Below are 26764 nucleotides of genomic sequence, written 5' to 3'. Positions count from 1 at the left end.
TCCCAGATGAATATGACTAGGTTTAAAGTTGTTTCATGCCTCAGTTCATCAAGACAAAAAAGTTACTTTCTCAGTACTACTATGCTCTGATATTAAGGAAGTACCCATCTGAATTTTACACCAAAGTACATACTGCAAACTAATGGAAACACCTTAGGTTAACTTCCCACATGATTATGAGTAGTTTGAAAGTTTTTTCATGGCTGCACACATCAACACAAAAAAGTTGTAATCTCAGTGCATGCAATGCTAAGACAATACAAATAGTATACATTTCAATTTTACACCAAAGCACTTACTGCAAACCTAATGGAAACACTTTAGGTTAACTTCCCACATGATTCTGAGATGTCTGAAAGTTGTTTCATACCTGTGCACATCAAGACAAAAAAGTTGTTTTCTCAGTGCATGCAATGCTTTTACAATACAAATAGTATACATTTCAATTTTACACCAAAGCACTTACTGCAGACCTAATGGAAACACCTTAGGTTAACTTTCCACATGATTATGAGTAGTTTGAAATTTGTTTCATGGCTGTACGCATCAACAGAAAAAGGTTGTTATCTCAGTGAATGCAATGCTTAGACAATAGAAATAGTATACATTTCAATTTTACTACAAAGCACTTACTGCAAACCTAATGGAAACACCTTAGGTTAACTTCCCACATGATTCTGAGATGTCTGAAAGTTGTTTCATACCTGTACACATAAAGACAAAAAAGTTGATTTCACGGTGAATAGAATGCTTTGACATAAAAGTAGTATACATTTCAATTTTACAACAAATTACTTACTGCAAACCAAATGGAAACCATTTAGGCTAACTTTCCACATGATTATCAGTAGTTTGAAAGTTGTTTCATTGCTGCACACATCAACACAAAAAAGTTTAAATCTCAGTGCATGCAATGCTTAGACAATACAAATAGTATACATTTCAATTTTACACCAAAGCACTTACTGCAAAGCTAATGGAAACACTTTAGGTTAACTTTCCACATGATTCTGACATGTCTGAAAGTTGTTTCATACCTGTGCACATCAAGACAAAAAAGTTGTTTTCTCAGTGCATGCAATGCTTTTACAATACAAATAGTATACATTTCAATTTTACACCAAAGCACTTACTGCAAACCTAATGGAAACACTTTAGGTTAACTTTCCACATGATTCTGACATGTCTGAAAGTTGTTTCATACCTGTGCACATCAAGACAAAAAAGTTGTTATCTCAGTGAATGCAATGCTTAGGCAATACAAATAGTATACATTTCAATTTTACTACAAAGTACTTACTGCAAACCTAATGGAAACAACTTAGGTTAACTTCCCACATGATTCTGAGATGTCTGAAAGTTGTTTCATGCCTGTACACATAAAGACAAAAAAGTTGATTTCACGTTGAGTAGAATGCTTTGACATAAAAGCAGTATACATTTGAATTGTACTCAAAAGTCCTGACTGCAAACCTAATGCAAACACATTTGGTTAACTTCCCAGATGAATATGACTAGGTTTAAAGTTGTTTCATGCCTCAGTTCATCAAGACAAAAAAGTTACTTTCTCAGTACTACTATGCTCTGACATTAAGGAAGTACACATCTGAATTTTACACCAAAGTACTTACTGCAAACTAATGGAAACAACTTAGGTTAACTTCCCACATGATTATGAGTAGTTTGAAAGTTGTTTCATGGCTGTACACATCAACACAAAAAAGTTGTTATCTCAGTGCATGCAATGCTTAGACAATACAAATAGTATATATTTCAATTTTACACCAAAGCACTTACTGCAAACCTAATGGAAACAACATAGATTAACTTCCCACATGATTCTGAGATGTCTGAAAGTTGTTTCATACCTGTGCACATCAAGACAAAAAAGTTGTTTTCTCAGTGCATGCAATGCTTTTACAAACAAATAGTATACATTTCAATTTTACACCAAAGCACTTACTGCAGATCTAATGGAAACACCTTAGGTTAACTTTCCACATGATTATGAGTAGTTTGAAAGTTGTTTCATGGCTGTACACATCAACAGAAAAAAGTTGTTATCTCAGTAAATGCAATGCTTAGACAATACAAATAGTATACATTTCAATTTTACTACAAAGCACTTACTGCAAACCTAATGGAAACACCTTAGGTTAACTTCCCACATGATTCTGAGATGTCTGAAAGTTGTTTCATACCTGTACACATAAAGACAAAAAAGTTGATTGCACGGTGAATAGAATGCTTTGACATAAAAGTAGTATACATTTCAATTTTACACCAAAGTACTTACTGCAAACTAATGGAAACACCTTAGGTTAACTTCCCACATTATTATGAGTAGTTTGAAAGTTGTTTCATGGCTGTAGACATCAACACATAAAAGTTGTTATCTCAGTGCATGCAATGCTTAGACAATACAAATAGTATACATTTCAATTTGACACCAAAGTACTTACTGCAAACCTAATGGAAACAACTTAGATTAACTTCCCACATGATTCTGAGATGTCTGAAAGTTGTTTCATACCTGTGCACATCAAGACAAAAAAGTTGTTTTCTCAGTGCACGCAATGCTTTTACAATACATATAGTATACATTTCAATTTCACACCAAAGCACTTACTGCAAACCTAATGGAAACAACTTAGATTAACTTCCCACATGATTCTGAGATGTCTGAAAGTTGTTTCATACCTGTGCACATCAAGACAAAAAAGTTCTTTTCTCAGTGCATGCAATGCTTTTACAATACAAATAGTATACATTTCAATTTTACAGCAAAGCACTTACTGCAAACCTAATGGAAACACTTTAGTTTAACATCCCACATGATTCTGAGATGTCTGAAAGTTGTTTCATACCTGTGCACATAAAGACAAAAAAGTTGATTTCACAGTGAATAGAATGCTTTGACAGAAAAGCAGTATACATTTGAATTGTACTCAAAAGTCCTGACTGCAAACCTAATGCAAACACATTTGGTTAACTTCCCAGATGAATATGACTAGGTTTAAAGTTGTTTCATGCCTCAGTTCATCAAGACAAAAAAGTTACTTTCTCAGTACTACTATGCTCTGACATTAAGGAAGTACACATCTGAATTTTACACCAAAGTACTTACTGCAAACTAATGGAAACAACTTAGGTTAACTTTCCACATGATTATGAGTAGTTTGAAAGTTGTTTCATGGCTGTACACATCAACACAAAAAATTGTTATCTCAGTGCATGCAATGCTTAGACAATACAAATAGTATACATTTCAATTTTACACCAAAGCACTTACTGCAAACCTAATGGAAACAACATAGATTAACTTCCCACATGATTCTGAGATGTCTGAAAGTTGTTTCATACCTGTGCACATCAAGACAAAAAAGTTGTTTTCTCAGTGCACGCAATGCTTTTACAATGCATATAGTATACATTTCAATTTCACACCAAAGCACTTACTGCAAACCTAATGGAAACAACTTAGATTAACTTCCCACATGATTCTGAGATGTCTGAAAGTTGTTTCATACCTGTGCACATAAAGACAAAAAAGTTGATTTCACGGTGAGTAGAATGCTTTGACATAAAAGTAGTATACATTTCAATTTTACAACAAATTACTTACTGCAAACCTAATGGAAACAATTTAGGTTAACTTTCCACATGATTATCAGTAGTTTGAAAGTTGTTTCATGGCTGCACACATCAACACAAAAAAGTTGTAATCTCAGTGCATGCAATGCTTAGACAATACAAATAGTATACATTTCAATTTTACACCAAAGCACTTACTGCAAACCTAATGGAAACACTTTAGGTTATTTTCCCACATGATTCTGAGATGTCTGAAAGTTGTTTCATACCTGTGCACATCAAGACAAAAAAGTTGTTTTCTCAGTGCATGCAATGCTTTTACAATACAAATAGTATACATTTCAATTTTACACCAAAGCACTTACTGCAAACCTAATGGAAACACTTTAGGTTAACTTTCCACATGATTCTGACATGTCTGAAAGTTGTTTCATACCTGTGCACATCAAGACAAAAAAGTTGTTATCTCAGTGAATGCAATGCTTAGGCAATACAAATAGTATACATTTCAATTTTACTACAAAGCACTTACTGCAAACCTAATGGAAACAACTTAGGTTAACTTCCCACATGATTCTGAGATGTCTGAAAGTTGTTTCATACCTGTGCACATCAAGACAAAAAAGTTGTTATCTCAGTGAATGCAATGCTTAGGCAATACAAATAGTATACATTTCAATTTCACTACAAAGCACTTACTGCAAACCTAATGGAAACACCTTAGGTTAACTTCCCACATGATTCTGAGATGTCTGAAAGTTGTTTCATACCTGTACACATAAAGACAAAAAAGTTGATTTCACGGTGAATAGAATGCTTTGACATAAAAGTAGTATACATTTCAATTTTACACCAAAGTACTTACTGCAAACTAATGGAAACACCTTAGGTTAACTTCCCACATTATTATGAGTAGTTTGAAAGTTGTTTCATGGCTGTAGACATCAACACATAAAAGTTGTTATCTCAGTGCATGCAATGCTTAGACAATACAAATAGTATACATTTCAATTTTACACCAAAGTACTTACTGCAAACCTAATGGAAACACTTTAGGTTAACTTTCCACATGATTCTGAGATGTCTGAAAGTTGTTTCATACCTGTGCACATCAAGACAAAAAAGTTCTTTTCTCAGTGCATGCAATGCTTTTACAATACAAACAGTATACATTTCAATTTTACAGCAAAGCGCATACTGCAAACCTAATGGAAACAACTTAGGTTAACTTTCCACATGATTCTGACATATCTGCAAGTTGTTTCATACCTGTGCACATCAAGACAAAAAAGTTGTTATCTCAGTGAATGCAATGCTTAGACAATACAAATAGTATACATTTCAATTTTACTACAAAGCACTTAATGCAAACCTAATGGAAACACCTTAGGTTAACTTCGCACATGATACTGAGATGTCTGAAAGTTGTTTCATACCTGTGCACATAAAGACAAAAAAGTTGATTTCACGGTGAGTAGAATGCTTTGACATAAAAGTAGTATACATTTCAATTTTACAACAAATTACTTACTGCAAACCTAATGGAAACAATTTAGGGTAACTTTCCACATGATTATCAGTAGTTTGAAAGTTGTTTCATGGCTGCACACATCAAGACAAAAAAGTTGTTTTCTCAGTGCATGCAATGCTTTTACAATACAAATAGTATACATTTCAATTTTACACCAAAGCACTTACTGCAAACCTAATGGAAACACTTTAGGTTAACTTTCCACATGATTCTGACATGTCTGAAAGTTGTTTCATACCTGTGCACATCAAGACAAAAAAGTTGTTATCTCAGTGAATGCAATGCTTAGGCAATACAAATAGTATACATTTCAATTTTACTACAAAGCACTTACTGCAAACCTAATGGAAACACCTTAGGTTAACTTCCCACATGATTCTGAGATGTCTGAAAGTTGTTTCATGCCTGTACACATAAAGACAAAAAAGTTGATTTCACGTTGAGTAGAATGCTTTGACATAAAAGCAGTATACATTTGAATTGTACTCAAAAGTCCTGACTGCAAACCTAATGCAAACACATTTGCTTAACTTCCCAGATGAATATGACTAGGTGTAAAGTTGTTTCATGCCTCAGTTCATCAAGACAAAAAAGTTACTTTCTCAGTACTACTATGCTCTGACATTAAGGAAGTACACATCTGAATTTTACACCAAAGTACTTACTGCAAACTAATGGAAACAACTTAGGTTAACTTCCCACATCATTATGAGTAGTTTGAAAGTTGTTTCATGGCTGTACACATCAACACAAAAAAGTTGTTATCTCAGTGCATGCAGTGCTTAGACAATACAAATAGTATACATTTCAATTTTACACCAAAGCAGTAACTGCAAACCTAATGGAAACAACTTAGATTAACTGCCCTCATGATTCTGAGATGTCTGAAAGTTGTTTCATACCTGTGCACATCAAGACAAAAAAGTTGTTTTCTCAGTGCATGCAATGCTTTTACAATACAAATAGTATACATTTCAATTTTACACCAAAGCACTTACTGCAAACCTAATGGAAACACTTTAGTTTAACTTCCCACATGATTCTGAGATGTCTGAAAGTTGTTTCATACCTGTGCACATAAAGACAAAAAAGTTGATTTCACAGTGAATCGAATGCTTTGACAGAAAAGTAGTATACATTTCATTTGTACTCAAAAGTCCTGACTGCAAACCTAATGCAAACACATTTGGTTAACTTCCCAGATGAATATGACTGGGTTTAAAGTTGTTTCATGCCTCAGTTCATCAAGACAAAAAAGTTCCTTTCTCAGTACTACTATGCTCTGACATTAAGGAAGTACACATCTGAATTTTACACCAAAGTATTTACTGCAAACTAATGGAAACAACTTAGATTAACTTCCCACATGATTATGAGTAGTTTGAAAGTTGATTCATGGCTGTACACATCAACATAAAAAAATTGTTATCTCAGTGAATGCAAAGCTTAGACAATACAAATAGTATACATTTCAATTTTACTACAAAGCACTTACTGCAAACCTAATGGAAACACCTTAGGTTAACTTCCCACAAGATTCTGAGATGTCTGAAAGTTGTTTCACAGCTGTACACATAAAGACAAAAAAGTTGATTTCACGTTGAGTAGAATGCTTTGACATAAAAGCAGTATACATTTGAATTGTACTCAAAAGTCCTGACTGCAAACCTAATGCAAACACATTTGGTTAACTTCCCAGATGAATATGACTAGGTTTAAAGTTGTTTCATGCCTCAGTTCATCAAGACAAAAAAGTTACTTTCTCAGTACTACTATGCTCTGACATTAAGGAAGTACACATCTGAATTTTACACCAAAGTACTTACTGCAAACTAATGGAAACAACTTAGGTTAACTTCCCACATGATTATGAGTAGTTTGAAAGTTGTTTCATGGCTGTAGACATCAACACATAAAAGTTGTTATCTCAGTGCATGCAATGCTTAGACAATACAAATAGTATACATTTCAATTTTACACCAAAGTACTTACTGCAAACCTAATGGAAACACTTTAGGTTAACTTTCCACATGATTCTGAGATGTCTGAAAGTTGTTTCATACCTGTGCACATCAAGACAAAAAAGTTCTTTTCTCAGTGCATGCAATGCTTTTACAATACAAACAGTATACATTTCAATTTTACAGCAAAGCGCATACTGCAAACCTAATGGAAACAACTTAGGTTAACTTTCCACATGATTCTGACATATCTGCAAGTTGTTTCATACCTGTGCACATCAAGACAAAAAAGTTGTTATCTCAGTGAATGCAATGCTTAGACAATACAAATAGTATACATTTCAATTTTACTACAAAGCACTTAATGCAAACCTAATGGAAACACCTTAGGTTAACTTCGCACATGATACTGAGATGTCTGAAAGTTGTTTCATACCTGTGCACATAAAGACAAAAAAGTTGATTTCACGGTGAGTAGAATGCTTTGACATAAAAGTAGTATACATTTCAATTTTACAACAAATTACTTACTGCAAACCTAATGGAAACAATTTAGGTTAACTTTCCACATGATTATCAGTAGTTTGAAAGTTGTTTCATGGCTGCACACATCAAGACAAAAAAGTTGTTTTCTCAGTGCATGCAATGCTTTTACAATACAAATAGTATACATTTCAATTTTACACCAAAGCACTTACTGCAAACCTAATGGAAACACTTTAGGTTAACTTTCCACATGATTCTGACATGTCTGAAAGTTGTTTCATACCTGTGCACATCAAGACAAAAAAGTTGTTATCTCAGTGAATGCAATGCTTAGGCAATACAAATAGTATACATTTCAATTTTACTACAAAGCACTTACTGCAAACCTAATGGAAACACCTTAGGTTAACTTCCCACATGATTCTGAGATGTCTGAAAGTTGTTTCATGCCTGTACACATAAAGACAAAAAAGTTGATTTCACGTTGAGTAGAATGCTTTGACATAAAAGCAGTATACATTTGAATTGTACTCAAAAGTCCTGACTGCAAACCTAATGCAAACACATTTGCTTAACTTCCCAGATGAATATGACTAGGTGTAAAGTTGTTTCATGCCTCAGTTCATCAAGACAAAAAAGTTACTTTCTCAGTACTACTATGCTCTGACATTAAGGAAGTACACATCTGAATTTTACACCAAAGTACTTACTGCAAACTAATGGAAACAACTTAGGTTAACTTCCCACATCATTATGAGTAGTTTGAAAGTTGTTTCATGGCTGTACACATCAACACAAAAAAGTTGTTATCTCAGTGCATGCAGTGCTTAGACAATACAAATAGTATACATTTCAATTTTACACCAAAGCAGTAACTGCAAACCTAATGGAAACAACTTAGATTAACTGCCCTCATGATTCTGAGATGTCTGAAAGTTGTTTCATACCTGTGCACATCAAGACAAAAAAGTTGTTTTCTCAGTGCATGCAATGCTTTTACAATACAAATAGTATACATTTCAATTTTACACCAAAGCACTTACTGCAAACCTAATGGAAACACTTTAGTTTAACTTCCCACATGATTCTGAGATGTCTGAAAGTTGTTTCATACCTGTGCACATAAAGACAAAAAAGTTGATTTCACAGTGAATCGAATGCTTTGACAGAAAAGTAGTATACATTTCATTTGTACTCAAAAGTCCTGACTGCAAACCTAATGCAAACACATTTGGTTAACTTCCCAGATGAATATGACTGGGTTTAAAGTTGTTTCATGCCTCAGTTCATCAAGACAAAAAAGTTCCTTTCTCAGTACTACTATGCTCTGACATTAAGGAAGTACACATCTGAATTTTACACCAAAGTATTTACTGCAAACTAATGGAAACAACTTAGATTAACTTCCCACATGATTATGAGTAGTTTGAAAGTTGATTCATGGCTGTACACATCAACATAAAAAAATTGTTATCTCAGTGAATGCAAAGCTTAGACAATACAAATAGTATACATTTCAATTTTACTACAAAGCACTTACTGCAAACCTAATGGAAACACCTTAGGTTAACTTCCCACAAGATTCTGAGATGTCTGAAAGTTGTTTCACAGCTGTACACATAAAGACAAAAAAGTTGATTTCACGTTGAGTAGAATGCTTTGACATAAAAGCAGTATACATTTGAATTGTACTCAAAAGTCCTGACTGCAAACCTAATGCAAACACATTTGGTTAACTTCCCAGATGAATATGACTAGGTTTAAAGTTGTTTCATGCCTCAGTTCATCAAGACAAAAAAGTTACTTTCTCAGTACTACTATGCTCTGACATTAAGGAAGTACACATCTGAATTTTACACCAAAGTACTTACTGCAAACTAATGGAAACAACTTAGGTTAACTTCCCACATGATTATGAGTAGTTTGAAAGTTGTTTCATGGCTGTACACATCAACACAAAAAAGTTGTTATCTCAGTGCATGCAATGCTTAGACAATACAAATAGTATACATTTCAATTTTACACCAAAGCACTTACTGCAAACCTAATGGAAACAACATAGATTAACTTCCCACATGATTCTGAGATGTCTGAAAGTTGTTTCATACCTGTGCACATCAAGACAAAAAAGTTGTTTTCTCAGTGCATGCAATGCTTTTACAAACAAATAGTATACATTTCAATTTTACACCAAAGCACTTACTGCAGATCTAATGGAAACACCTTAGGTTAACTTTCCACATGATTATGAGTAGTTTGAAAGTTGTTTCATGGCTGTACACATCAACAGAAAAAAGTTGTTATCTCAGTGAATGCAATGCTTAGACAATACAAATAGTATACATTTCAATTTTACTACAAAGCACTTACTGCAAACCTAATGGAAACACCTTAGGTTAACTTCCCACATGATTCTGAGATGTCTGAAAGTTGTTTCATACCTGTACACATAAAGACAAAAAAGTTGATTTCACGGTGAATAGAATGCTTTGACATAAAAGTAGTATACATTTCAATTTTACACCAAAGTACTTACTGCAAACTAATGGAAACACCTTAGGTTAACTTCCCACATTATTATGAGTAGTTTGAAAGTTGTTTCATGGCTGTAGACATCAACACATAAAAGTTGTTATCTCAGTGCATGCAATGCTTAGACAATACAAATAGTATACATTTCAATTTGACAGCAAAGTACTTACTGCAAACCTAATGGAAACAACTTAGATTAACTTCCCACATGATTCTGAGATGTCTGAAAGTTGTTTCATACCTGTGCACATCAAGACAAAAAAGTTGTTTTCTCAGTGCACGCAATGCTTTTACAATACATATAGTATACATTTCAATTTCACACCAAAGCACTTACTGCAAACCTAATGGAAACAACTTAGATTAACTTCCCACATGATTCTGAGATGTCTGAAAGTTGTTTCATACCTGTGCACATCAAGACAAAAAAGTTCTTTTCTCAGTGCATGCAATGCTTTTACAATACAAATAGTATACATTTCAATTTTACAACAAAGCACTTACTGCAAACCTAATGGAAACACTTTAGGTTAACTTTCCACATGATTCTGACATGTCTGAAAGTTGTTTCATACCTGTGCACATCAAGACAAAAAAGTTGTTATCTCAGTGAATGCAATGCTTAGGCAATACAAATAGTATACATTTCAATTTTACTACAAAGCACTTACTGCAAACCTAATGGAAACACCTTAGGTTAACTTCCCACATGATTCTGAGATGTCTGAAAGTTGTTTCATACCTGTACACATAAAGACAAAAAAGTTGATTTCACGGTGAATAGAATGCTTTGACATAAAAGTAGTATACATTTCAATTTTACACCAAAGTACTTACTGCAAACTAATGGAAACACCTTAGGTTAACTTCCCACATTATTATGAGTAGTTTGAAAGTTGTTTCATGGCTGTAGACATCAACACATAAAAGTTGTTATGTCAGTGCATGCAATGCTTAGACAATACAAATAGTACACATTTCAATTTGACACCAAAGTACTTACTGCAAACCTAATGGAAACAACTTAGATTAACTTCCCACATGATTCTGAGATGTCTGAAAGTTGTTTCATACCTGTGCACATCAAGACAAAAAAGTTGTTTTCTCAGTGCACGCAATGCTTTTACAATACATATAGTATACATTTCAATTTCACACCAAAGCACTTACTGCAAACCTAATGGAAACAACTTAGATTAACTTCCCACATGATTCTGAGATGTCTGAAAGTTGTTTCATACCTGTGCACATCAAGACAAAAAAGTTCTTTTCTCAGTGCATGCAATGCTTTTACAATACAAATAGTATACATTTCAATTTTACAGCAAAGCACTTACTGCAAACCTAATGGAAACAACTTAGGTTAACTTTCCACATGATTCTGACATATCTGCAAGTTGTTTCATACCTGTGCACATCAAGACAAAAAAGTTGTTATCTCAGTGAATGCAATGCTTAGACAATACAAATAGTATACATTTCAATTTTACTACAAAGCACTTAATGCAAACCTAATGGAAACACCTTAGGTTAACTTCCCACATGATTCTGAGATGTCTGAAAGTTGTTTCATACCTGTGCACATAAAGACAAAAAAGTTGATTTCACGGTGAGTAGAATGCTTTGACATAAAAGTAGTATACATTTCAATTTTACAACAAATTACTTACTGCAAACCTAATGGAAACCATTTAGGTTAACTTTCCACATGATTATCAGTAGTTTGAAAGTTGTTTCATGGCTGCACACATCAACACAAAAAAGTTGTAATCTCAGTGCATGCAATGCTTAGACAATACAAATAGTATACATTTCAATTTTACACCAAAGCACTTACTGCAAACCTAAAGGAAACACTTTAGGTTAACTTCCCACATGATTCTGAGATGTCTGAAAGTTGTTTCATACCTGTGCACATCAAGACAAAAAAGTTGTTTTCTCAGTGTATGCAAGCTTTTACAATACAAATAGTATACATTTCAATTTTACACCAAAGCACTTACTGCAAACCTAATGGAAACACTTTAGGTTAACTTTCCACATGATTCTGACATGTCTGAAAGTTGTTTCATACCTGTGCACATCAAGACAAAAAAGTTGTTATCTCAGTGAATGCAATGCTTAGGCAATACAAATAGTATACATTTCAATTTTACTACAAAGCACTTACTGCAAACCTAATGGAAACAACTTAGGTTAACTTCCCACATGATTCTGAGATGTCTGAAAGTTGTTTCATGCCTGTACACATAAAGACAAAAAAGTTGATTTCACGTTGAGTAGAATGCTTTGACATAAAAGCAGTATACATTTGAATTGTACTCAAAAGTCCTGACTGCAAACCTAATGCAAACACATTTGCTTAACTTCCCAGATGAATATGACTAGGTGTAAAGTTGTTTCATGCCTCAGTTCATCAAGACAAAAAAGTTACTTTCTCAGTACTACTATGCTCTGACATTAAGGAAGTACACATCTGAATTTTACACCAAAGTACTTACTGCAAACTAATGGAAACAACTTAGGTTAACTTCCCACATGATTATGAGTAGTTTGAAAGTTGTTTCATGGCTGTACACATCAACACAAAAAAGTTGTTATCTCAGTGAATGCAATGCTTAGACAATACAAATAGTATACATTTCAATTTTACTACAAAGCACTTACTGCAAACCTAATGGAAACACCTTAGGTTAACTTCCCACATGATTCTGAGATGTCTGAAAGTTGTTTCATACCTGTACACATAAAGACAAAAAAGTTGATTTCACGGTGAATAGAATGCTTTGACATAAAAGTAGTATACATTTCAATTTTACACCAAAGTACTTACTGCAAACTAACGGAAACACCTTAGGTTAACTTCCCACATTATTATGAGTAGTTTGAAAGTTGTTTCATGGCTGTAGACATCAACACATAAAAGTTGTTATCTCAGTGCATGCAATGCTTAGACAATACATATAGTATACATTTCAATTTCACACCAAAGCACTTACTGCAAACCTAATGGAAACAACTTAGATTAACTTCCCACATGATTCTGAGATGTCTGAATGTTGTTTCATACCTGTGCACATAAAGACAAAAAAGTTGATTTCACAGTGAATAGAATGCTTTGACAGAAAAGCAGTATACATTTTAATTGTACTCAAAAGTCCTGACTGCAAACCTAATGCAAACACATTTGGTTAACTTCCCAGATGAATATGACTAGGTTTAAAGTTGTTTCATGCCTCAGTTCATCAAGACAAAAAAGTTACTTTCTCAGTACTACTATGCTCTGATATTAAGGAAGTACCCATCTGAATTTTACACCAAAGTACATACTGCAAACTAATGGAAACACCTTAGGTTAACTTCCCACATGATTATGAGTAGTTTGAAAGTTTTTTCATGGCTGCACACATCAACACAAAAAAGTTGTAATCTCAGTGCATGCAATGCTAAGACAATACAAATAGTATACATTTCAATTTTACACCAAAGCACTTACTGCAAACCTAATGGAAACACTTTAGGTTAACTTCCCACATGATTCTGAGATGTCTGAAAGTTGTTTCATACCTGTGCACATCAAGACAAAAAAGTTGTTTTCTCAGTGCATGCAATGCTTTTACAATACAAATAGTATACATTTCAATTTTACACCAAAGCACTTACTGCAGACCTAATGGAAACACCTTAGGTTAACTTTCCACATGATTATGAGTAGTTTGAAATTTGTTTCATGGCTGTACACATCAACAGAAAAAAGTTGTTATCTCAGTGAATGCAATGCTTAGACAATACAAATAGTATACATTTCAATTTTACTACAAAGCACTTACTGCAAACCTAATGGAAACACCTTAGGTTAACTTCCCACATGATTCTGAGATGTCTGAAAGTTGTTTCATACCTGTACACATAAAGACAAAAAAGTTGATTTCACGGTGAATAGAATGCTTTGACATAAAAGTAGTATACATTTCAATTTTACACCAAACTACTTACTGCAAACTAATGGAAACACCTTAGGTTAACTTCCCACATTATTATGAGTAGTTTGAAAGTTGTTTCATGGCTGTAGACATCAACACATAAAAGTTGTTATCTCAGTGCATGCAATGCTTAGACAATACAAATAGTATACATTTCAATTTTACACTAAAGTACTTACTGCAAACCTAATGGAAACAACTTAGATTAACTTCCCACATGATTCTGAGATGTCTGAAAGTTGTTTCATACCTGTGCACATCAAGACAAAAAAGTTGTTTTCTCAGTGCACGCAATGCTTTTACAATACATATAGTATACATTTCAATTTCACACCAAAGCACTTACTGCAAACCTAATGGAAACAACTTAGATTAACTTCCCACATGATTCTGAGATGTCTGAATGTTGTTTCATACCTGTGCACATAAAGACAAAAAAGTTGATTTCACAGTGAATAGAATGCTTTGACAGAAAAGCAGTATACATTTCAATTGTACTCAAAAGTCCTGACTGCAAACCTAATGCAAACACATTTGGTTAACTTCCCAGATGAATATGACTAGGTTTAAAGTTGTTTCATGCCTCAGTTCATCAAGACAAAAAAGTTACTTTCTCAGTACTACTATGCTCTGACATTAAGGAAGTACACATCTGAATTTTACACCAAAGTACTTACTGCAAACTAATTGAAACACCTTAGGTTAACTTCCCACATGAGTATGAGTAGTTTGAAAGTTTTTTCATGGCTGCACACATCAACACAAAAAAGTTGTAATCTCAGTGCATGCAATGCTAAGACAATACAAATAGTATACATTTCAATTTTACACCAAAGCACTTACTGCAAACCTAATGGAAACACTTTAGGTTAACTTCCCCCATGATTCTGAGATGTCTGAAAGTTGTTTCATACCTGTGCACATCAAGACAAAAAAGTTGTTTTCTCAGTGCATGCAATGCTTTTACAATACAAATAGTATACATTTCAAATTTACACCAAAGCACTTACTGCAGACCTAATGGAAACACCTTAGGTTAACTTTCCACATGATTATGAGTAGTTTGAAATTTGTTTCATGGCTGTACGCATCAACAGAAAAAGGTTGTTATCTCAGTGAATGCAATGCTTAGACAATAGAAATAGTATACATTTCAATTTTACTACAAAGCACTTACTGCAAACCTAATGGAAACACCTTAGGTTAACTTCCCACATGATTCTGAGATGTCTGAAAGTTGTTTCATACCTGTACACATAAAGACAAAAAAGTTGATTTCACGGTGAATAGAATGCTTTGACATAAAAGTAGTATACATTTCAATTTTACACCAAAGTACTTACTGCAAACTAACGGATACACCTTAGGTTAACTTCCCACATTATTATGAGTAGTTTGAAAGTTGTTTCATGGCTGTAGACATCAACACATAAAAGTTGTTATCTCAGTGCATGCAATGCTTAGACAATACAAATAGTATACATTTCAATTTTACACCAAAGTACTTACTGCAAACCTAATGGAAACAACTTAGATTAACTTCCCACATGATTCTGAGATGTCTGAAAGTTGTTTCATACCTGTGCACATCAAGACAAAAAAGTTGTTTTCTCAGTGCACGCAATGCTTTTACAATACATATAGTATACATTTCAATTTCACACCAAAGCACTTACTGCAAACCTAATGGAAACAACTTAGATTAACTTCCCACATGATTCTGAGATGTCTGAATGTTGTTTCATACCTGTGCACATAAAGACAAAAAAGTTGATTTCACAGTGAATAGAATGCTTTGACAGAAAAGCAGTATACATTTTAATTGTACTCAAAAGTCCTGACTGCAAACCTAATGCAAACACATTTGGTTAACTTCCCAGATGAATATGACTAGGTTTAAAGTTGTTTCATGCCTCAGTTCATCAAGACAAAAAAGTTACTTTCTCAGTACTACTATGCTCTGATATTAAGGAAGTACCCATCTGAATTTTACACCAAAGTACATACTGCAAACTAATGGAAACACCTTAGGTTAACTTCCCACATGATTATGAGTAGTTTGAAAGTTTTTTCATGGCTGCACACATCAACACAAAAAAGTTGTAATCTCAGTGCATGCAATGCTAAGACAATACAAATAGTATACATTTCAATTTTACACCAAAGCACTTACTGCAAACCTAATGGAAACACTTTAGGTTAGCTTCCCACATGATTCTGAGATGTCTGAAAGTTGTTTCATACCTGTGCACATCAAGACAAAAAAGTTGTTTTCTCAGTGCATGCAATGCTTTTACAATACAAATAGTATACATTTCAATTTTACACCAAAGCACTTACTGCAGACCTAATGGAAACACCTTAGGTTAACTTTCCACATGATTATGAGTAGTTTGAAATTTGTTTCATGGCTGTACACATCAACAGAAAAAAGTTGTTATCTCAGTGAATGCAATGCTTAGACAATACAAATAGTATACATTTCAATTTTACTACAAAGCACTTACTGCAAACCTAATGGAAACACCTTAGGTTAACTTCCCACATGATTCTGAGATGTCTGAAAGTTGTTTCATACCTGTACACATAAAGACAAAAAAGTTGATTTCACGGTGAATAGAATGCTTTGACATAAAAGTAGTATACATTTCAATTTTACACCAAAGTACTTACTGCAAACTAATGGAAACACCTTAGGTTAACTTCCCACATTATTATGAGTAGTTTGAAAGTTGTTTCATGGCTGTAGACATCAACACATAAAAGTTGTTATCTCAGTGCATGCAATGCTTAGACAATACAAATAGTATACATTTCAATTTTACACTAAAGTACTTACTGCAAACCTAATGGAAACAACTTAGATTAACTTCCCACATGATTCTGAGATGTCTGAAAGTTGTTTCATACCTGTGCACATCAAGACAAAAAAGTTGTTTTCTCAGTGCACGCAATGCTTTTACAATACATATAGTATACATTTCAATTTCACACCAAAGCACTTACTGCAAACCTAATGGAAACAACTTAGATTAACTTCCCACATGATTCTGAGATGTCTGAATGTTGTTTCATACCTGTGCACATAAAGACAAAAAAGTTGATTTCACAGTGAATAGAATGCTTTGACAGAAAAGCAGTATACATTTCAATTGTACTCAAAAGTCCTGACTGCAAACCTAATGCAAACACATTTGGTTAACTTCCCAGATGAATATGACTAGGTTTAAAGTTGTTTCATGCCTCAGTTCATCAAGACAAAAAAGTTACTTTCTCAGTACTACTATGCTCTGACATTAAGGAAGTACACATCTGAATTTTACACCAAAGTACTTACTGCAAACTAATTGAAACACCTTAGGTTAACTTCCCACATGAGTATGAGTAGTTTGAAAGTTTTTTCATGGCTGCACACATCAACACAAAAAAGTTGTAATCTCAGTGCATGCAATGCTAAGACAATACAAATAGTATACATTTCAATTTTACACCAAAGCACTTACTGCAAACCTAATGGAAACACTTTAGGTTAACTTCCCCCATGATTCTGAGATGTCTGAAAGTTGTTTCATACCTGTGCACATCAAGACAAAAAAGTTGTTTTCTCAGTGCATGCAATGCTTTTACAATACAAATAGTATACATTTCAAATTTACACCAAAGCACTTACTGCAGACCTAATGGAAACACCTTAGGTTAACTTTCCACATGATTATGAGTAGTTTGAAATTTGTTTCATGGCTGTACGCATCAACAGAAAAAGGTTGTTATCTCAGTGAATGCAATGCTTAGACAATAGAAATAGTATACATTTCAATTTTACTACAAAGCACTTACTGCAAACCTAATGGAAACACCTTAGGTTAACTTCCCACATGATTCTGAGATGTCTGAAAGTTGTTTCATACCTGTACACATAAAGACAAAAAAGTTGATTTCACGGTGAATAGAATGCTTTGACATAAAAGTAGTATACATTTCAATTTTACACCAAAGTACTTACTGCAAACTAACGGAAACACCTTAGGTTAACTTCCCACATTATTATGAGTAGTTTGAAAGTTGTTTCATGGCTGTAGACATCAACACATAAAAGTTGTTATCTCAGTGCATGCAATGCTTAGACAATACAAATAGTATACATTTCAATTTTACACCAAAGTACTTACTGCAAACCTAATGGAAACAACTTAGATTAACTTCCCACATGATTCTGAGATGTCTGAAAGTTGTTTCATACCTGTGCACATCAAGACAAAAAAGTTGTTTTCTCAGTGCACGCAATGCTTTTACAATACATATAGTATACATTTCAATTTCACACCAAAGCACTTACTGCAAACCTAATGGAAACAACTTAGATTAACTTCCCACATGATTCTGAGATGTCTGAATGTTGTTTCATACCTGTGCACATAAAGACAAAAAAGTTGATTTCACAGTGAATAGAATGCTTTGACAGAAAAGCAGTATACATTTTAATTGTACTCAAAAGTCCTGACTGCAAACCTAATGCAAACACATTTGGTTAACTTCCCAGATGAATATGACTAGGTTTAAAGTTGTTTCATGCCTCAGTTCATCAAGACAAAAAAGTTACTTTCTCAGTACTACTATGCTCTGATATTAAGGAAGTACCCATCTGAATTTTACACCAAAGTACATACTGCAAACTAATGGAAACACCTTAGGTTAACTTCCCACATGATTATGAGTAGTTTGAAAGTTTTTTCATGGCTGCACACATCAACACAAAAAAGTTGTAATCTCAGTGCATGCAATGCTAAGACAATACAAATAGTATACATTTCAATTTTACACCAAAGCACTTACTGCAAACCTAATGGAAACACTTTAGGTTAGCTTCCCACATGATTCTGAGATGTCTGAAAGTTGTTTCATACCTGTGCACATCAAGACAAAAAAGTTGTTTTCTCAGTGCATGCAATGCTTTTACAATACAAATAGTATACATTTCAATTTTACACCAAAGCACTTACTGCAGACCTAATGGAAACACCTTAGGTTAACTTTCCACATGATTATGAGTAGTTTGAAATTTGTTTCATGGCTGTACACATCAACAGAAAAAAGTTGTTATCTCAGTGAATGCAATGCTTAGACAATACAAATAGTATACATTTCAATTTTACTACAAAGCACTTACTGCAAACCTAATGGAAACACCTTAGGTTAACTTCCCACATGATTCTGAGATGTCTGAAAGTTGTTTCATACCTGTACACATAAAGACAAAAAAGTTGATTTCACGGTGAATAGAATGCTTTGACATAAAAGTAGTATACATTTCAATTTTACACCAAAGTACTTACTGCAAACTAATGGAAACACCTTAGGTTAACTTCCCACATTATTATGAGTAGTTTGAAAGTTGTTTCATGGCTGTAGACATCAACACATAAAAGTTGTTATCTCAGTGCATGCAATGCTTAGACAATACAAATAGTATACATTTCAATTTTACACTAAAGTACTTACTGCAAACCTAATGGAAACAACTTAGATTAACTTCCCACATGATTCTGAGATGTCTGAAAGTTGTTTCATACCTGTGCACATCAAGACAAAAAAGTTGTTTTCTCAGTGCACGCAATGCTTTTACAATACATATAGTATACATTTCAATTTCACACCAAAGCACTTACTGCAAACCTAATGGAAACAACTTAGATTAACTTCCCACATGATTCTGAGATGTCTGAATGTTGTTTCATACCTGTGCACATAAAGACAAAAAAGTTGATTTCACAGTGAATAGAATGCTTTGACAGAAAAGCAGTATACATTTCAATTGCACTCAAAAGTCCTGACTGCAAACCTAATGCAAACACATTTGGTTAACTTCCCAGATGAATATGACTAGGTTTAAAGTTGTTTCATGCCTCAGTTCATCAAGACAAAAAAGTTACTTTCTCAGTACTATGCTCTGACATTAAGGAAGTACACATCTGAATTTTACACCAAAGTACTTACTGCAAACTAATGGAAACACCTTAGGTTTACTTCTCACATGAGTATGAGTAGTTTGAAAGTTTTTTCATGGCTGCACACATTAACACAAAAAAGTTGTAATCTCAGTGCATGCAATGCTAAGACAATACAAATAGTATACATTTCAATTTTACACCAAAGCACTTACTGCAAACCTAATGGAAACACTTTAGGTTAACTTCCCACATGATTCTGAGATGTCTGAAAGTTGTTTCATACCTGTGCACATCAAGACAAAAAAGTTGTTTTCTCAGTGCATGCAATGCTTTTACAATACAAATAGTATACATTTCAAATTTACACCAAAGCACTTACTGCAGACCTAATGGAAACACCTTAGGTTAACTTTCCACATGATTATGAGTAGTTTGAAATTTGTTTCATGGCTGTACACATCAACAGAAAAAGGTTGTTATCTCAGTGAATGCAATGCTTAGACAATAGAAATAGTATACATTTCAATTTTACTACAAAGCACTTACTGCAAACCTAATGGAAACACCTTAGGTTAACTTCCCACATGATTCTGAGATGTCTGAAAGTTGTTTCATACCTGTACACATAAAGACAAAGAAGTTGATTTCACGGTGAATAGAATGCTTTGACATAAAAGTAGTATACATTTCAATTTTACACCAAAGTACTTACTGCAAACTAACGGAAACACCTTAGGTTAACTTCCCACATTATTATGAGTAGTTTGAAAGTTGTTTCATGGCTGTAGACATCAACACATAAAAGTTGTTATCTCAGTGCATGCAATGCTTAGACAATACAAATAGTATACATTTCAATTTTACACCAAAGTACTTACTGCAAACCTAATGGAAACAACTTAGATTAACTTCCCACATGATTCTGAGATGTCTGAAAGTTGTTTCATACCTGTGCACATCAAGACAAAAAAGTTGTTTTCTCAGTGCACGCAATGCTTTTACAATACATATAGTATACATTTCAATTTCACACCAAAGCACTTACTGCAAACCTAATGGAAACAACTTAGATTAACTTCCCACATGATTCTGAGATGTCTGAATGTTGTTTCATACCTGTGCACATAAAGACAAAAAAGTTGATTTCACAGTGAATAGAATGCTTTGACAGAAAAGCAGTATACATTTTAATTGTACTCAAAAGTCCTGACTGCAAACCTAATGCAAACACATTTGGTTAACTTCCCAGATGAATATGACTAGGTTTAAAGTTGTTTCATGCCTCAGTTCATCAAGACAAAAAATTTACTTTCTCAGTACTACTATGCTCTGATATTAAGGAAGTACCCATCTGAATTTTACACCAAAGTACATACTGCAAACTAATGGAAACACCTTAGGTTAACTTCCCACATGATTATGAGTAGTTTGAAAGTTTTTTCATGGCTGCACACATCAACACAAAAAAGTTGTAATCTCAGTGCATGCAATGCTAAGACAATACAAATAGTATACATTTCAATTTTACACCAAAGCACTTACTGCAGACCGAATGGAAACACCTTAGGTTAACTTTCCACATGATTATGAGTAGTTTGAAATTTGTTTCATGGCTGTACACATCAACAGAAAAAAGTTGTTATCTCAGTGAATGCAATGCTTAGACAATACAAATAGTATACATTTCAATTTTACTACAAAGCACTTACTGCAAACCTAATGGAAACACCTTAGGTTAACTTCCCACATGATTCTGAGATGTCTGAAAGTTGTTTCATACCTGTACACATAAAGACAAAAAAGTTGATTTCACGGTGAATAGAATGCTTTGACATAAAAGTAGTATACATTTCAATTTTACACCAAAGTACTTACTGCAAACTAACGGAAACACCTTAGGTTAACTTCCCACATTATTATGAGTAGTTTGAAAGTTGTTTCATGGCTGTAGACATCAACACATAAAAGTTGTTATCTCAGTGCATGCAATGCTTAGACAATACAAATAGTATACATTTCAATTTTACACTAAAGTACTTACTGCAAACCTAATGGAAACAACTTAGATTAACTTCCCACATGATTCTGAGATGTCTGAAAGTTGTTTCATACCTGTGCACATCAAGACAAAAAAGTTGTTTTCTCAGTGCACGCAATGCTTTTACAATACATATAGTATACATTTCAATTTCACACCAAAGCACTTACTGCAAACCTAATGGAAACAACTTAGATTAACTTCCCACATGATTCTGAGATGTCTGAATGTTGTTTCATACCTGTGCACATAAAGACAAAAAAGTTGATTTCACAGTGAATAGAATGCTTTGACAGAAAAGCAGTATACATTTCAATTGTACTCAAAAGTCCTGACTGCAAACCTAATGCAAACACATTTGGTTAACTTCCCAGATGAATATGACTAGGTTTAAAGTTGTTTCATGCCTCAGTTCATCAAGACAAAAAAGTTACTTTCTCAGTACTACTATGCTCTGACATTAAGGAAGTACACATCTGAATTTTACAGCAAAGTACTTACTGCAAACTAATGGAAACACCTTAGGTTAACTTCTCACATGAGTATGAGTAGTTTGAAAGTTTTTTCATGGCTGCACACATTAACACAAAAAAGTTGTAATCTCAGTGCATGCAATGCTAAGACAATACAAATAGTATACATTTCAATTTTACACCAAAGCACTTACTGCAAACCTAATGAAAACACTTTAGGTTAACTTCCCACATGATTCTGAGATGTCTGAAAGTTGTTTCATACCTGTGCACATCAAGACAAAAAAGTTGTTTTCTCAGTGCATGCAATGCTTTTACAATACAACTAGTATACATTTCAAATTTACACCAAAGCACTTACTGCAGACCTAATGGAAACACCTTAGGTTAACTTTCCACATGATTATGAGTAGTTTGAAATTTGTTTCATGGCTGTACACATCAACAGAAAAAGGTTGTTATCTCAGTGAATGCAATGCTTAGACAATAGAAATAGTATACATTTCAATTTTACTACAAAGCACTTACTGCAAACCTAATGGAAACACCTTAGGTTAACTTCCCACATGATTCTGAGATGTCTGAAAGTTGTTTCATACCTGTACACATAAAGACAAAGAAGTTGATTTCACGGTGAATAGAATGCTTTGACATAAAAGTAGTATACATTTCAATTTTACACCAAAGTACTTACTGCAAACTAACGGAAACACCTTAGGTTAACTTCCCACATTATTATGAGTAGTTTGAAAGTTGTTTCATGGCTGTAGACATCAACACATAAAAGTTGTTATCTCAGTGCATGCAATGCTTAGACAATACAAATAGTATACATTTCAATTTTACACCAAAGTACTTACTGCAAACCTAATGGAAACAACTTAGATTAACTTCCCACATGATTCTGAGATGTCTGAAAGTTGTTTCATACCTGTGCACATCAAGACAAAAAAGTTGTTTTCTCAGTGCACGCAATGCTTTTACAATACATATAGTATACATTTCAATTTCACACCAAAGCACTTACTGCAAACCTAATGGAAACAACTTAGATTAACTTCCCACATGATTCTGAGATGTCTGAATGTTGTTTCATACCTGTGCACATAAAGACAAAAAAGTTGATTTCACAGTGAATAGAATGCTTTGACAGAAAAGCAGTATACATTTTAATTGTACTCAAAAGTCCTGACTGCAAACCTAATGCAAACACATTTGGTTAACTTCCCAGATGAATATGACTAGGTTTAAAGTTGTTTCATGCCTCAGTTCATCAAGACAAAAAAGTTACTTTCTCAGTACTACTATGCTCTGATATTAAGGAAGTACCCATCTGAATTTTACACCAAAGTACATACTGCAAACTAATGGAAACACCTTAGGTTAACTTCCCACATGATTATGAGTAGTTTGAAAGTTTTTTCATGGCTGCACACATCAACACAAAAAAGTTGTAATCTCAGTGCATGCAATGCTAAGACAATACAAATAGTATACATTTCAATTTTACACCAAAGCACTTACTGCAAACCTAATGGAAACACTTTAGGTTAACTTCCCACATGATTCTGAGATGTCTGAAAGTTGTTTCATACCTGTGCACATCAAGACAAAAAAGTTGTTTTCTCAGTGCATGCAATGCTTTTACAATACAAATAGTATACATTTCAATTTTACACCAAAGCACTTACTGCAGACCTAATGGAAACACCTTAGGTTAACTTTCCACATGATTATGAGTAGTTTGAAATTTGTTTCATGGCTGTACGCATCAACAGAAAAAGGTTGTTATCTCAGTGAATGCAATGCTTAGACAATAGAAATAGTATACATTTCAATTTTACTACAAAGCACTTACTGCAAACCTAATGGAAACACCTTAGGTTAACTTCCCACATGATTCTGAGATGTCTGAAAGTTGTTTCATACCTGTACACATAAAGACAAAAAAGTTGATTTCACGGTGAATAGAATGCTTTGACATAAAAGTAGTATACATTTCAATTTTACAACAAATTACTTACTGCAAACCAAATGGAAACCATTTAGGCTAACTTTCCACATGATTATCAGTAGTTTGAAAGTTGTTTCATTGCTGCACACATCAACACAAAAAAGTTTAAATCTCAGTGCATGCAATGCTTAGACAATACAAATAGTATACATTTCAATTTTACACCAAAGCACTTACTGCAAAGCTAATGGAAACACTTTAGGTTAACTTTCCACATGATTCTGACATGTCTGAAAGTTGTTTCATACCTGTGCACATCAAGACAAAAAAGTTGTTTTCTCAGTGCATGCAATGCTTTTACAATACAAATAGTATACATTTCAATTTTACACCAAAGCACTTACTGCAAACCTAATGGAAACACTTTAGGTTAACTTTCCACATGATTCTGACATGTCTGAAAGTTGTTTCATACCTGTGCACATCAAGACAAAAAAGTTGTTATCTCAGTGAATGCAATGCTTAGGCAATACAAATAGTATACATTTCAATTTTACTACAAAGTACTTACTGCAAACCTAATGGAAACAACTTAGGTTAACTTCCCACATGATTCTGAGATGTCTGAAAGTTGTTTCATGCCTGTACACATAAAGACAAAAAAGTTGATTTCACGTTGAGTAGAATGCTTTGACATAAAAGCAGTATACATTTGAATTGTACTCAAAAGTCCTGACTGCAAACCTAATGCAAACACATTTGGTTAACTTCCCAGATGAATATGACTAGGTTTAAAGTTGTTTCATGCCTCAGTTCATCAAGACAAAAAAGTTACTTTCTCAGTACTACTATGCTCTGACATTAAGGAAGTACACATCTGAATTTTACACCAAAGTACTTACTGCAAACTAATGGAAACAACTTAGGTTAACTTCCCACATGATTATGAGTAGTTTGAAAGTTGTTTCATGGCTGTACACATCAACACAAAAAAGTTGTTATCTCAGTGCATGCAATGCTTAGACAATACAAATAGTATATATTTCAATTTTACACCAAAGCACTTACTGCAAACCTAATGGAAACAACATAGATTAACTTCCCACATGATTCTGAGATGTCTGAAAGTTGTTTCATACCTGTGCACATCAAGACAAAAAAGTTGTTTTCTCAGTGCATGCAATGCTTTTACAAACAAATAGTATACATTTCAATTTTACACCAAAGCACTTACTGCAGATCTAATGGAAACACCTTAGGTTAACTTTCCACATGATTATGAGTAGTTTGAAAGTTGTTTCATGGCTGTACACATCAACAGAAAAAAGTTGTTATCTCAGTAAATGCAATGCTTAGACAATACAAATAGTATACATTTCAATTTTACTACAAAGCACTTACTGCAAACCTAATGGAAACACCTTAGGTTAACTTCCCACATGATTCTGAGATGTCTGAAAGTTGTTTCATACCTGTACACATAAAGACAAAAAAGTTGATTGCACGGTGAATAGAATGCTTTGACATAAAAGTAGTATACATTTCAATTTTACACCAAAGTACTTACTGCAAACTAATGGAAACACCTTAGGTTAACTTCCCACATTATTATGAGTAGTTTGAAAGTTGTTTCATGGCTGTAGACATCAACACATAAAAGTTGTTATCTCAGTGCATGCAATGCTTAGACAATACAAATAGTATACATTTCAATTTGACACCAAAGTACTTACTGCAAACCTAATGGAAACAACTTAGATTAACTTCCCACATGATTCTGAGATGTCTGAAAGTTGTTTCATACCTGTGCACATCAAGACAAAAAAGTTGTTTTCTCAGTGCACGCAATGCTTTTACAATACATATAGTATACATTTCAATTTCACACCAAAGCACTTACTGCAAACCTAATGGAAACAACTTAGATTAACTTCCCACATGATTCTGAGATGTCTGAAAGTTGTTTCATACCTGTGCACATCAAGACAAAAAAGTTCTTTTCTCAGTGCATGCAATGCTTTTACAATACAAATAGTATACATTTCAATTTTACAGCAAAGCACTTACTGCAAACCTAATGGAAACACTTTAGTTTAACATCCCACATGATTCTGAGATGTCTGAAAGTTGTTTCATACCTGTGCACATAAAGACAAAAAAGTTGATTTCACAGTGAATAGAATGCTTTGACAGAAAAGCAGTATACATTTGAATTGTACTCAAAAGTCCTGACTGCAAACCTAATGCAAACACATTTGGTTAAC

Source organism: Mobula birostris, chromosome 18 (assembly GCF_030028105.1).
Source record: "Mobula birostris isolate sMobBir1 chromosome 18, sMobBir1.hap1, whole genome shotgun sequence".
Classification (NCBI taxonomy): Eukaryota; Metazoa; Chordata; class Chondrichthyes; order Myliobatiformes; family Myliobatidae; genus Mobula; species Mobula birostris.
This window is presented reverse-complemented; position numbering follows the sequence as displayed.